Source organism: Pseudorca crassidens, chromosome Y (genome assembly GCF_039906515.1).
Source record: "Pseudorca crassidens isolate mPseCra1 chromosome Y, mPseCra1.hap1, whole genome shotgun sequence".
NCBI classification, from domain to species: Eukaryota; Metazoa; Chordata; class Mammalia; order Artiodactyla; family Delphinidae; genus Pseudorca; species Pseudorca crassidens.
The window spans coordinates 2,393,212-2,405,211 of record NC_090318.1 but is presented as its reverse complement, the minus strand read 5'-3'; the positions used below and the strand labels follow the sequence as shown (position 1 = coordinate 2,405,211).

Sequence of the window (12,000 nt, the reverse complement as noted above, 5' to 3'; positions counted from 1 at the left end):
GTAGAAGTCTGTTTTGCAAGAACTTGTTCTTGAAAGGGATCTAAGATGATTTTATGGTCATCCATTTTTTTTTCCTATTGTATTTTAACATCTATGGTGTGTTGTTTCACTGTGTTTTGTTTATAGAAGCTTAGATGTTCCCTTGAGCTGTGTGACCGCAGCAGCCTGACACGCTGCTGAGCAAAGCTGAGCTTCCCCAAAACATGGCCAAGGGGTTGTCACAACCTTGAGGATGTTGCTTTGATCCTAGCTGCCCGACCTTCCCTGTGCCTCCCATCTAGCAGTTCCTCCGTAAATGCTATTTCCATTCCCATGCTGTGCAACCCATCGATGTAAACCAAAACACAAAATAAATCCCATGCTCGCCTCTCAGAACTCGCTGACCTTTGCATGTCCATCTGATTCCATCGGCAGCTCCAACGCTGAGAAAACCAAAACAAAACCAAACACCAGTGTTCTCGCCATGAACCGCAGCAACAAAAGAGAAGAAAGTAATAGAAAAATGAACTCCTCCTTTGCACAGCTCCCCAGTTTTCATTTGGCGCTCAGGGAAATCCAATGCTTATGTTTGTTGGGTATATATATAGCCTCATAGCATAATGTAAGGCATATTTTGAGCTCATGATGAAATGTTTTGGAATCTAAAGGTTTTGAGGGAATGGCCAGTCTTATCTAGTCTGACATGTTTTGTTGAGTTGATTTGCTCACTGGACACACGTGTCGGAGCCTGCTAAGTGATGTCAAAAACTGAGCTTGTCTGCACCGGCGCCAGATCGAATCTCAGAGACAGAGTTTGGGGCGAAGTAGAAAAGGAGAGCGTTACTGCTTTGCCAGACAGAGAGGGGCACAGCGGGCTCCTGCCCTCGAAAAACTATGTATCCCACCTTGGGAGCATTTGATGCGTTTATAGCAATAGTTCAAGGGTGGGGTTGCTGATAAGATCAGGGCGTGTGCAGGGTCTCCCGGTCAGCAGGGACTTGATTAGCAACTGTTCCACATCCACCCTTGGGAACTCCGGGAAGGTCTCGGAGGCTGCAGTCTTGCCTACAAGAAACGGGGGGACAAGAAAAGGCTTCGGGAGCCCACTGGGCGTGCTACCCCGCCCCAGTCTCCCTAGGACTCAGCATTCCAAACAAGATTGACACACCAGCCATCTCGCCACTTTATCTGCCCGCAAGAGCAGGGCGGACAGTTACAAATGACAATCTTGCCATTTCAGTTTTGCGAACACTCAGACCAGCCCTGACTTTCACCCACCCTCCGGCCATATCTTTTTTTTTTTCTCCCTGACCTGATCACCCTGGGGCTTTTTATTCTTATTTTGCCACGCCTGAGCCTCACCGCTGTTTCTAGATACGGTAATCTCGTTCTCGTCAAGGGAGTGAGTTGGCTTTACTTCAGCTGGTTTTAATCGTGGGAGCTTAAAAAGCCTGCTCTTGGAATGGGGTTATCTGAATCACTGGTGAAAAGTATTTCCTGATCCAAGAGTGAGGTCATGTAAGTTCTCCTGTGCCCCCGTCTGCAGACAGAACCAGAGAGAGCGTGCCATTCCAAGCGCCACAAGGCATCTGAACTCTCTAGGTAAGATCGGGCTTCCGTTCGACGTATTTACAAATGCCTGCGTTAGCCAGCGTTTAAACACGGGACAGAATACAGATTAGTGTTTGCCAGGGGCCACAGGGAGGGAAAACGGGAGTGACTGCTTTCACGGGTACAGAGTTTCCCCTTGGGGTGATGAAAACCGTTTGGAACTACATAAAGGGGATGATCGCACAACACTGTGGCTGTGCTCAATGCCACCCAGTCGGGTATTTTAAAATGCTTACAACGGCGTTATGAGTTGACTGTGTGCCCCTCAGATTCATATGTTAAAGTCCCGACTCTCTGTCCCTCCGAATGTGACCTTATTTGGAATTAGGGTCATTGTGAAATAATGAAGTCGTGCCGGAGTAGGGAGGGACCCTAATCCAACAGGACTGGAAATCTGGACACAGATCCACACAGGCGGGGAGAACGGCGTAGGAACGTAAAGACAGAAATTGGGATGATGTCTCTGTAAACCAAGGAACGCAAGGATTGTGAGCAGCTACCAGAAGCTGGGAGAGAGGCGTGAATTTCCCCCAGAACCTCCGGAAGAAATCAGTCGTGCCTCCACCTCGACTTCACGCTCTGCTCTTCAGAGTGACTTTTCTGTTGTGTGGAGCCCCCCAGCGGGGGGCACTTTGTTATGGCGGCCCTAGGAAATTAATACAGGTGGTGCAATGTATATTAGGGGTATTTTAACCACAGTAAGAAGGACAGGTTATCAGGATGTAAGATATGCCTCAGAATGACAGGCTTGGAAAGTAGTTGTGACCTAAAAGCACAGAGACATAAAGTAAATAAAAGAAAATTCACACATGCAGATGAATTTCCAAGGAATCAGGCTCTTGTGATGAGCGATTTACTGAACTGTCCCAAACCCTCCAGTCGGTGCGGCAGAAAGATCCCTTTGGCCCCAGAGTTCACGGACGTTGCGTGGTTCTTGGGTCAGGAAGGGTTTTTTTTCCCCCCCCAGGGAAATCCCAGGGGTGTTCTCCACATCTGTGAAGAACTCAAGGTGAGCTCCCTGGGGAGGGTCCTTCCAGGTGGATGACTTTACACCTGACCGAGGATGCTCAGTCTGCCTGTCAGCATCTCCTCTGATGCAAAGAAAACCAGCTGGGCAGAGCAGAGTCCTGACCTCCAGGAGGGTTTTGGGCAAGCGTGGAGCTGAGGGGCAGGCGCCCTCTTGGAGGACGTAGGAGGACGTGGCAGTAGGCAAACTGGAGAAACCTGGACCAAAAAATGACCAAGAGAAAGAGAAAGCCTGGAGTTCGAATGGACAGACCTCACAATCCCTGGCATTGTGCCCCTCAGCACCCCTGTTTTCCCTTCTTAGACATGCACTTCAGCTCCTCAGTATTCAAACAACTTCCTCTAAAAGATCAACACTTCCCCAAAAGTAGGAGCCACATCTATTTTGTCCCCATTCGTCCTCTAGGTGTTAAGACAGAGACTAGCCCAAATCAGCACCCAACAAAAATTCTTGAATAATTAAGCGAACGAATGAGTGAATAAATTTACGGTTACCAGGGGGGAAATGGGAGGAGGGATAGTTCGGGAGGTTTGGGTTGACATGTCCACACGGCTATATTTAAAATGGATCACCAACAAGGACCTGCTGTAGAGCACAGGGAACTCTGCTCGATATTATGTAACAACCAAAATGGGAAAAGCATTTGAAAAAGAATAGATACATGTCTATGTATCACTGAGTCACTTTGCTGTTCCCCTGAAACTATCACAACATTGTTAATCAACTATACTCCAATATAAACTAAAAGTTAAAAAATAAAAAATGTTAAGGCTTTACGTTCTGTCAAAAAAAAAAAAAAACAACTCACCCAGTGCCCTAGAATTAAGAGGCGTGCAACAAATGTTTGGTAAGTGATTGGATCCCTGAAGATGACGTGACATTTGCTCCCCTCAATTTTCCTTTAAGGATGTTACACCCCAAACCATTTATGCTTAAAATAGGAGTGACTCAGAGAGGCAAGACACAAGTGTTGGAGAGGCTGTGGAGGAAAGGAGACCTTCGTGCACTGTTGCTGGGGATGTAAATTGGTGCAGCCACTATGGAGAATAATACGGAGTTTGCTTACATAAAAATAGGACTGCCGGGCTTCCCCGGTGGCGCAGTGGTTGGGAGTCCGCCTGCCGATGCAGGGGACGCGGGTTCGTGCCCCGGTCCGGGAGGATCCCACATGCCGCGGAGCGGCTGGGCCCGTGAGCCATGGCCGCTGAGGCTGCGCGTCCGGAGCCTGTGCTCCGCAACGGGAGAGGCCGCAACAGTGAGAGGCCCGCGTGCCGCAAAATAAATAAATTAATTAATTAATTAAATAAAATAAAAATAAAGTAGTAGTGACTTACGAATTTGCATGACAACCCTTGCTGGGAGGTATAATTGTGTTTTGGAACCGTTCTCCAAAATGAAAATATTTACTTATTGAGAAAATAATAAGGAAATGAATATAGCTGAATTGGATTAGCATCAAGACTACATTCTAGTTCTCGGAAGCAATTTAGGACGATAGAACAACAAACAAACCACTACAAACAGCAAAGCAAGAATTGGAATTGAGGGGAATTAAGTGTTTTTAGAAAACCCAATTTATGCTCTACTCCTCAATAGTATTAAAAGCATGCAAATGCTTTGTTGTGGAATTGAGTCCGACTTTTTGTTTCCTCAATAATTTGTTTTTGCCTTGATGATATAATTTGTCTATTTCTCCTGAGGTTTGTTGACATTATTTGGTTTTCCCTTGTACTGTAAGAAAGAAAATGAGACTGTATTTATACTAAAAACGTGAGCGGGGCCATTTTAACATATTACAGCTCCAGGAATTTCCGTAGGGTCAGTCTCAGCTGATTCAGTTAAAATTGTCCTGTTGAAAATTTGTATTCTGTAAGCAGATAATGAAATGTTTAGGGGTACTTCAGGGTCATGTTTTGTTTCCCTTTTATCCTCCAAATATCATTATATAGATTATTTTAACATGAGTCTTAATGGTTTTTCCTTATGGTTACATCTTGAAAATGGGCTCGTAGCCATGAGTGAATGTATTTCTACTAGATTTTGCTGTTGTGGAAAGAAGGTTGGATTCCACATGGAAATGTGAGTTTGAGCCCTGTTTCTGATTCTTATTAGTGAGATCTCGGGAGAGGCATTTAACTTTCATTCATTCAGTAGACATCTACCGAGTCCTGCCTTTTTGCAGAGGGACTCATCCATCGTGAATTCATTCATTCATTCAGTAGACATCTACTGAGTCTCACGTTTGTTCAGAGGGACTCATGCGGCTACTGGGCTACGTCAGGGAAGAAAACATGTCTTGCATTCTGCTGAAGCCTCTATTATAGCATAAACATCAGGCATCTGTGAATCACAGAAAATGCTAGAAGGTGATACATGCCATGGAAAGTTTAAAAAGCAGAAGAGTAGATGGGGAATGGGAGCCCTCAGCTGAGAGCAGAAGAGAAGTTGAAATTTTCTGTGCAGGACTGTCAAGCTTGCTTTCATGGAGAAGGTGGCATTTCAGCTAAGGCATGGGGACCATGAGGGCTGATCTCAAGCAGACGGCTGGAGGGAGAGTTTCCCAGGTAGTGGGAACAGGTTGTGCAAAGGCCCTGTGGTAAGGGTCACCTAGTATGTTCATGGAACAGCACAGGTGGGGAAGAGTGAGTGAGGAGCAGGTTGTCCAGACAAGATGCTAAGGGGTGAAGCGAGTCCTGTAGAATAATGAAATCACGTGTGCCTTTGGGAACATCCCTAATAATCCACGGCACTCTGACTGTTTGCTGGAAAAGAGTTGGTGGTATTTTGGATCAGGGTGATTGCAGTGAAGATGGTGAGAAGTGCTCAGAGAGCTGGTACACTTGAATGGTGCTGGGGGTTGAATTGGTCCCCCACCAAAAAAAAACGATGTTTGACGTCTCAACTGCGAGTACCTGTGAATGTGACCTTATCTGGAAATAAGTGCTTTGCAGACACGATCAAATTAACATGAGGTCATTTGGGTGGGCCCTCACAAAACGTGACTGGTGTCCTTAATTAGAAGCGTGGGATTAACGTATACACACTACTATCTCTAAAATGATAACCACCGAGGATCTCCTCAGAGAACTATACTCAATATTTTGTAATAACCTATAGGGAAAAGAAGCCGAAAAAGAATACATACGTATAACTGAATCACTTTGCTGTACACCTGAAACCAACACAACGCTGTACATCAGCTATACTTCAATTAAAAAAAATAATATTTACAAATTATTTTAATTTAAAAATATTTTTAAAATCCAAAAGTAAAAAAGAACAGGGAAATTTGGACACAGACAGACACAGGTGGAGAAGGCCATATGAGATCAAAGGCAGATACAATACTCCCCCCCATCTGTGGTTTCACTTTCCATGGTTTCAGTTACCCATGGTCCACCTCAGTCAGAAAATATTAAATGGAAAAATTGAAGAAATAAACAATTCGTAAGTTTTAAATTGTGTAGCATGGTGTGAGAAAATCTTGCGCGGTCAGCTCTGTCCTGCCCGTGACGTGAATCCTCTCTTTGTCCAGCAAGTTTCACCCTTTCCTCGCTTCACAGCCGTCTTGGTTATCAGATCAACTCTCTCCGGTATCTCAGTGCTTGGGTTCAGAGAACCCTTATTTTACTTAATGATGACCCCGAAGCACAGGGGTAGTGATGCTGGCAACTCGGGCATCCTTTTAATGTACCTAATGTATAAATTAAGCTTTATCCTAGGTATATATGTGTAGAAAAATACAGCGTGTACAGAAGGTTTGGTATTCTTCGCGGTTGCAGGGGTCTTGGAATGTATGCCCCGAGGATAAGGAGATTGGAGTGATGCATTACAAATCAAGGGACACCTGGCGCTGTCAGAAGCTGGACGGCGGAAGGAGGGACCCTCATATAGAGCCTCTGAGGGGAACATGGTCAGGCTCACACCTTGGCCTCGGATGTCTGGCCTTTAGCAATGTGAGCGTATACATTCGACCGTCTTAGGTCTCACACAGCAGGGGCTCAAGACACATGTGCTCACTTGAATGGAACCGAAATGAGGAAATCCTGACGTTGACCCCAAAAATGTAAAATTTGCATACAATCCCTGGTAGTGATAGGAGCAAGACCCTGTGGGGCTCCTGGGCACAAAAGCTTTTCTGTGCCCCGCACTTCTTGATCACACGAAATAGGCTTCCTTCAGCCCCCGGGACCTTCCCTGCGTTCCAACGGGCAGGTTCAAACAGTTGCTAATCAGGGAAGGGAGGGGATGCAGAGACAAGGGAGGAACAGTCAAGAGAAACAATGGTGCAGCCTGGGGGCAGGGTTCTGGTTCCCCCTCAAGAGATACACATGACACCATCTTTGAGTTCTTCTGCAGGTACGGAAACCCCAGCAGGTGGGAGAAGTTAACTGCATGCTGCCCACCAGCACGCAGACCCAGACCCGTTGGAACCAGAAGGTCAATGATGCTGACTTCGATGACCTCACCACCAACCAATGAGAAGAGTGCCCGTGAGCTGACCACGCCCTCTTTGAACCATCGCTGTAAAACTCCTCACAACCACCTCCAGGTTGGGACACACAGTTTTCTGTGTTTTGTTTAACATTTATTTATTTACTTTTGGCTGCATTGGGTCTTTGTTGCTGCGCGCGGGCTTTCTCTAGTTGTGGCGAGCTGTGGCTACTCTTTGTTGCGGTGCGCGGGCTTCTCATTGCGCTGGCTTCTCTTGTTGCGGAGCACGGGCTCTAGGCACGCGGGCTTCAGTAGTTGTGGCACGTGGGCTCAGTAGTTGTGGTGCATTGGCTCAGTAGTTGCACCTTGCAGGCTCTAGAGCGCAGGCTCGGTAGTTGTGGCACGTGGGCTTCAGTAGTTGCGGCTCACAGGCTCTGCAGCGCAGGCTCAGTAGTTGTGGCGCATGGGCTTAGTGGCTCCGCGGCATGTGGGATCTTCCCGGACCAGGGCTCGAACCCATGTCCCCTGGATTGGCAGGCGGATTCTTAACCGCTGTGCCCCCAGGGAAGTCCCTGGGACACACAGTTTTGAGGGCATTAGCCCACTGTGGCCCCCTTTGCCTGGCAAAGCAATAAAGCTATTCTCTTCTGCTTCACCCCAAACTTGGTCTCCAAAAATTAATTTGGTGTCAGGGCACGGAGGCCGGATTCGGCTTCAGTAGGAAACATCCCATCCACCAGCAATGATGTCCACTTGCGCCAACCAGTGGGAAATGAAATACTGGCTGTTGGAAGCCGGATGTTTTCTCTCAAACCACCTCTGTGGACCAGAAGGATCGGCTGAGAGATCTTAGGAGCAAAAAGGTGCAACTCAATCTTTCTGCCGTAAGATGGGTGCGTGCGTCATTTTATCAGAGGTAGAGATCCATCTTTAAGGCAGTCACAGCTTTGCAAATGTTCCGCTCCATGCTGCTGGCTGAAGAAGGGGTCGCTCATCCTCTTCCATGAAATCAGCCACTGCAACCAAGCTAACGGAAAGGCTGCGGTGGAAAGAATCTTTGATTGGGCTGCTGTGGCATTTCTGGCATGCCAGCCCTCCTGTGTGTATTGCATATTTTGCAGGGATGCCTTTGGCTCCCTTTGGAAAAGGGAGAGACAAAATTCCCTTCAGTTAGCTGGGAATCTGGGTGTCCACAGAAAACACAGACGTTTGTGCGAAAGACAGAAACCATCCCACGACATTCAGGCAATATTTCCTCCCCAAAGACTTTATTTTCAGAGCCAGATCTTTTATCGGGGGGCTGGGGTGGGGGGCGGAGGGCGCCGTGTAGCTTGCGGGATCTTAATTCCCTGACCAAACCTGGGCGCACGGCAGTGAAAGTGCTGAGTCCTAACCGCTGGACCACCGGGAATTCCCTAGGACTGAATCTTCTATAATTTCCTTGTTGCAATCAGAAGATCAGTGTCAAAGTGGTATCAGCTGCTTTACCTCACAGAGCAGTGGAGAGAAGGGAAGTCTTATTTAAATAACACATGTGGTCAGGGACGTGACCTGGCCTGGCTGAAACTCGTACCAGATGCCGCCGTGTTATACGATACAGGAAACACAGGGTCCTTTTTTGGTTTTGTCCTAAACTGTATGCATGGATTTAATATGATATGTGTTAGAAGGTGTATATATATAAACATATTGGCTCGTACACATTAGAATAATCCTGGCAGTGTGCTCATGTTCACATCCGGACTTGTTAAAATGCATTAGTGCTCCTACAGTAATACACTGCACTCTCAAATAGCCAACAAAATTAGGATACTCTGTAGTTTATGGTCATGAACATGATGTTGCCTCAATATTTAACCAAGGGCAAACGCGTGCAAAACCCTGTGCCTGAAAGACATTTCAGTTACAAAATAAACGAGTCGAGAGTGTGAAAAGTGCAGTGTGGCGAATGTAGTCAATGACTATGTGATAACTTTGTATGGTGACATCGTAACAAGACTTAGCATGGTGACCATTTTGAAATGTTTAGAAATACTGAATCACTGTGTTGTGTACCAGAAATAACATAGTGTCGTAAGTCAATTATACTTCAAAAACCCATAGAAAAAAATCGGATGAAGGAAGTCAAAAGGTACGGTTATAAGATAAATAAGTTATAAGATAAGATAAATAAGTACTGTGGTTGTGATGTACAACATGAAAAGTAGAATGAACACCTGTGGGGTCTTCTGTATGAAAGGTGTAAAGATAGTCGATCCTAAGAGTTCTCATCACAAAACGGAATTTTTTTCTATGTCTTTAATTTCGTATCTATAGGAGATGATGGGTGTTCACTAAACTTGTGATAATTATTTCACGATGTATGTAAGTGAAATCATTGTGCTGTACACCTTACACTTATACAGTGCTGTGTGTCAGTTATATCTCAATAAAACAGGAAGAAGAAAAAAATGCTAATTGGAGTAGATTTTTCTTACAGGGAAGTGTAAATCATTAAACTGCTTCCCCAAGAAAAGTGATATGAAAATAGAATTTCAGAGACAAAAAAAATGAAGAACTTCTGACCTGTTAAAATGAGCTTGTTCAAGTATTTTCATATGCATTACGGTGGGAATCCAAATGGATCCATTTCAAAGACTGATGAAATTTTCATGTCAATGTTCACAATTTTCTGTAAACTGTATATTTTACAACTATTGAGACATGATGAGGAATTTTAGAGGTCAACAAAAATTTCTGAGAAGGGATATAAGGTTTCAAAATTTACTTAAGACCACTTATTTAGAATCAACCAAAATAATGTGAAACTTGGTCCTAATTTAACAGCATGAATTTTACATAAGAGATATTTTTGTTTTTAGCTAAAAGAAGGAGCTTCTGAGCACTCTCATATCCTATTCAAGTACAGTTGTTTTTGTTTTTGTTTTTTTTTTGCGGTACGCGGGCCTCTCACTGTTGTGGCCTCTCCCGTTGCGGAGCACAGGCTCCGGATGCGCAGGCTCAGCGGCCATGGCTCACGGGCCCAGCCGCTCCGCGGCATGTGGGATCCTCCCGGACCGGGGCACGAACCCGTGTCCCCTGCATCGGCAGGCGGACTCTCAACCACTGGGCCACCAGGGAAGCCCCAGTTGTTTTTTAAATTGTACGTTATGTATGTAACTGTGAGACAATTTAGCAGAATAGTAAAAGAAGGAAACCTTGTTTTACTAAACTTAGCAGAAAATGGATATGGTTTAACTTTATTATTATGTCTAAGGCTAATTAACTAGAACTGAAAAAAAAATTGCTTCCCCAAGAAGGGGCAGGGTTACGGAACAGAAGAAACAGAGAGGAGAGAAAAGGTGGAAGAAAAAATTCACTTGATTTACAAGGGTTTAAGGCAAGAAAACTGGGGGGGGTCCCACAATGGACTAGAGAGATTACATCTTGCCAGTGGCTGGTTAGAAGCTACCTTGGCTTGGATCACCTGTCCTTTTGTCAAAGGTGAGCATGAAACAGCTCAGGGAGCGAACCATTCTGCTTGAGTGAGTCTAATGTTATTTTCAGATAAGCAGACTCAGCTTGCATGGAGAGACCATGAGCTGGATTTCAGGAAAAGCCCAAGAAGAGTCCACATTTCTCTTAGGATATGCCCGGGAGAGCCTCCCCAAGCCTGGAAACACTTAACCATCCCTTGCTTCCTTGAGAAAAGTCAGAAAGGATTATTGAAACAGATTGGAATGTTGAACCAAACTTATAAGTGTTCCTAAGCTGTGTTCATTAACCAAAAAGGATGCTGAAACAGGAAAAACAATGAACCTGGGAACGTAGCTATGATTATACCCCTCCACCCCCAAAGGGGAAAGGAGCTGTGAATATTTAAGAGAACAGAATATGTTGGTCATTGACAGCGAAGAAAATAAGAGAGAAACCCTCCAAGGAAAATACTTTAAAGGTAATTTTCTTGGAGGGCTGAAAGAAAAGATGCCAAAAAAAATAATAAGCAAACCAAGAACTCTTATCAGTTATGATGTCAGGTCTTTGGGTGACTGTGAAATGCATTTCTTCATCAGATGAAGACAGGGCTTGGAATTCAACACATCTATTGCACAAATACGGTTTGACCACCTAGTGCATATACGTCAGTGTGGGCAGAAGTTTAGTAAAAATGGAAATGTGACCTGTAGGAACGGGAAGGATTCCATGGATGCCTAAATCGTATTGAGAGTGTGATGCCTCCTACTTCGAGAAAGGAGATAGCTTTAAGGTGACATAGTGATTCATTTTCGCAGGCAAAATCCTGCAAGGACTCATAAAAGTTAGGTGGTAGACCAGATATCCCAGTTGGTTCTGCCCATGGAGACTGTACAGATTATGATTTTTGAGCAGGAACAGCTCCTTACCTGTTATCAGTGCCATCAGGGAAAGGAAGAGAATAGGGAATCTGATGAATGTCAAGGGAAAACTCTAGAGGTGGAAGATTTGAATTCCAGTTGCGGCCAAGTGCATCACAACTCTTCGGATGCAACTGGACAGAGAGAAATTAGGAAGTAAATTGCTGTGATGATCTCACATTCAGGGGTTACTCAAATTACCCAAAATGACATGATAGGGACAAAATTGGGAGTAGATCTAGAGTTAAGGTCTGGCAGAGAGGTTTTTCTCATGAAAGCCTGGAGACTCCTGTGCATTGGGAGCCCAAGATCCCCACACCAACCCCAATAGCTCAATGTAAGTGCAAAGATTTTCAAGTAGCAGATGAGGAACTTCCAAGAAAAGTTTCCCGTGGGGGAAGAAAATGCACATTGGAGGAGATGGATTCCCTGGAAATGTTTCTGTTAGGAGGGCAGTCAGATGTCGATTCATCAAACGTCAAACTAGGTCCTTTTGTGTATCCTGAGTCAGAAGCATGCTCCATGATTTTCCTAGAGAGTAAAAGGCATGGTTTTCAACTCAGCCCCGTCGGAGGA

The 12,000-nt window shown here is 45.1% G+C and overlaps 1 long non-coding RNA gene across 2 annotated transcripts in view; it reads left to right on the top strand.

Moving 5' to 3' along the window:
• The window catches only part of LOC137217799 (uncharacterized), a 57,958-nt gene extending 51,376 nt beyond the window's left edge, over positions 1-6,582 (top strand). For both annotated transcript variants that reach the window (XR_010940255.1, XR_010940256.1), the window contains one exon: positions 6,400-6,582. This is a non-coding gene — a long non-coding RNA (uncharacterized lncRNA). The remainder of the gene's footprint in view (positions 1-6,399) is intronic.
• Positions 6,583-12,000: the final 5,418 nt, after the last annotated feature.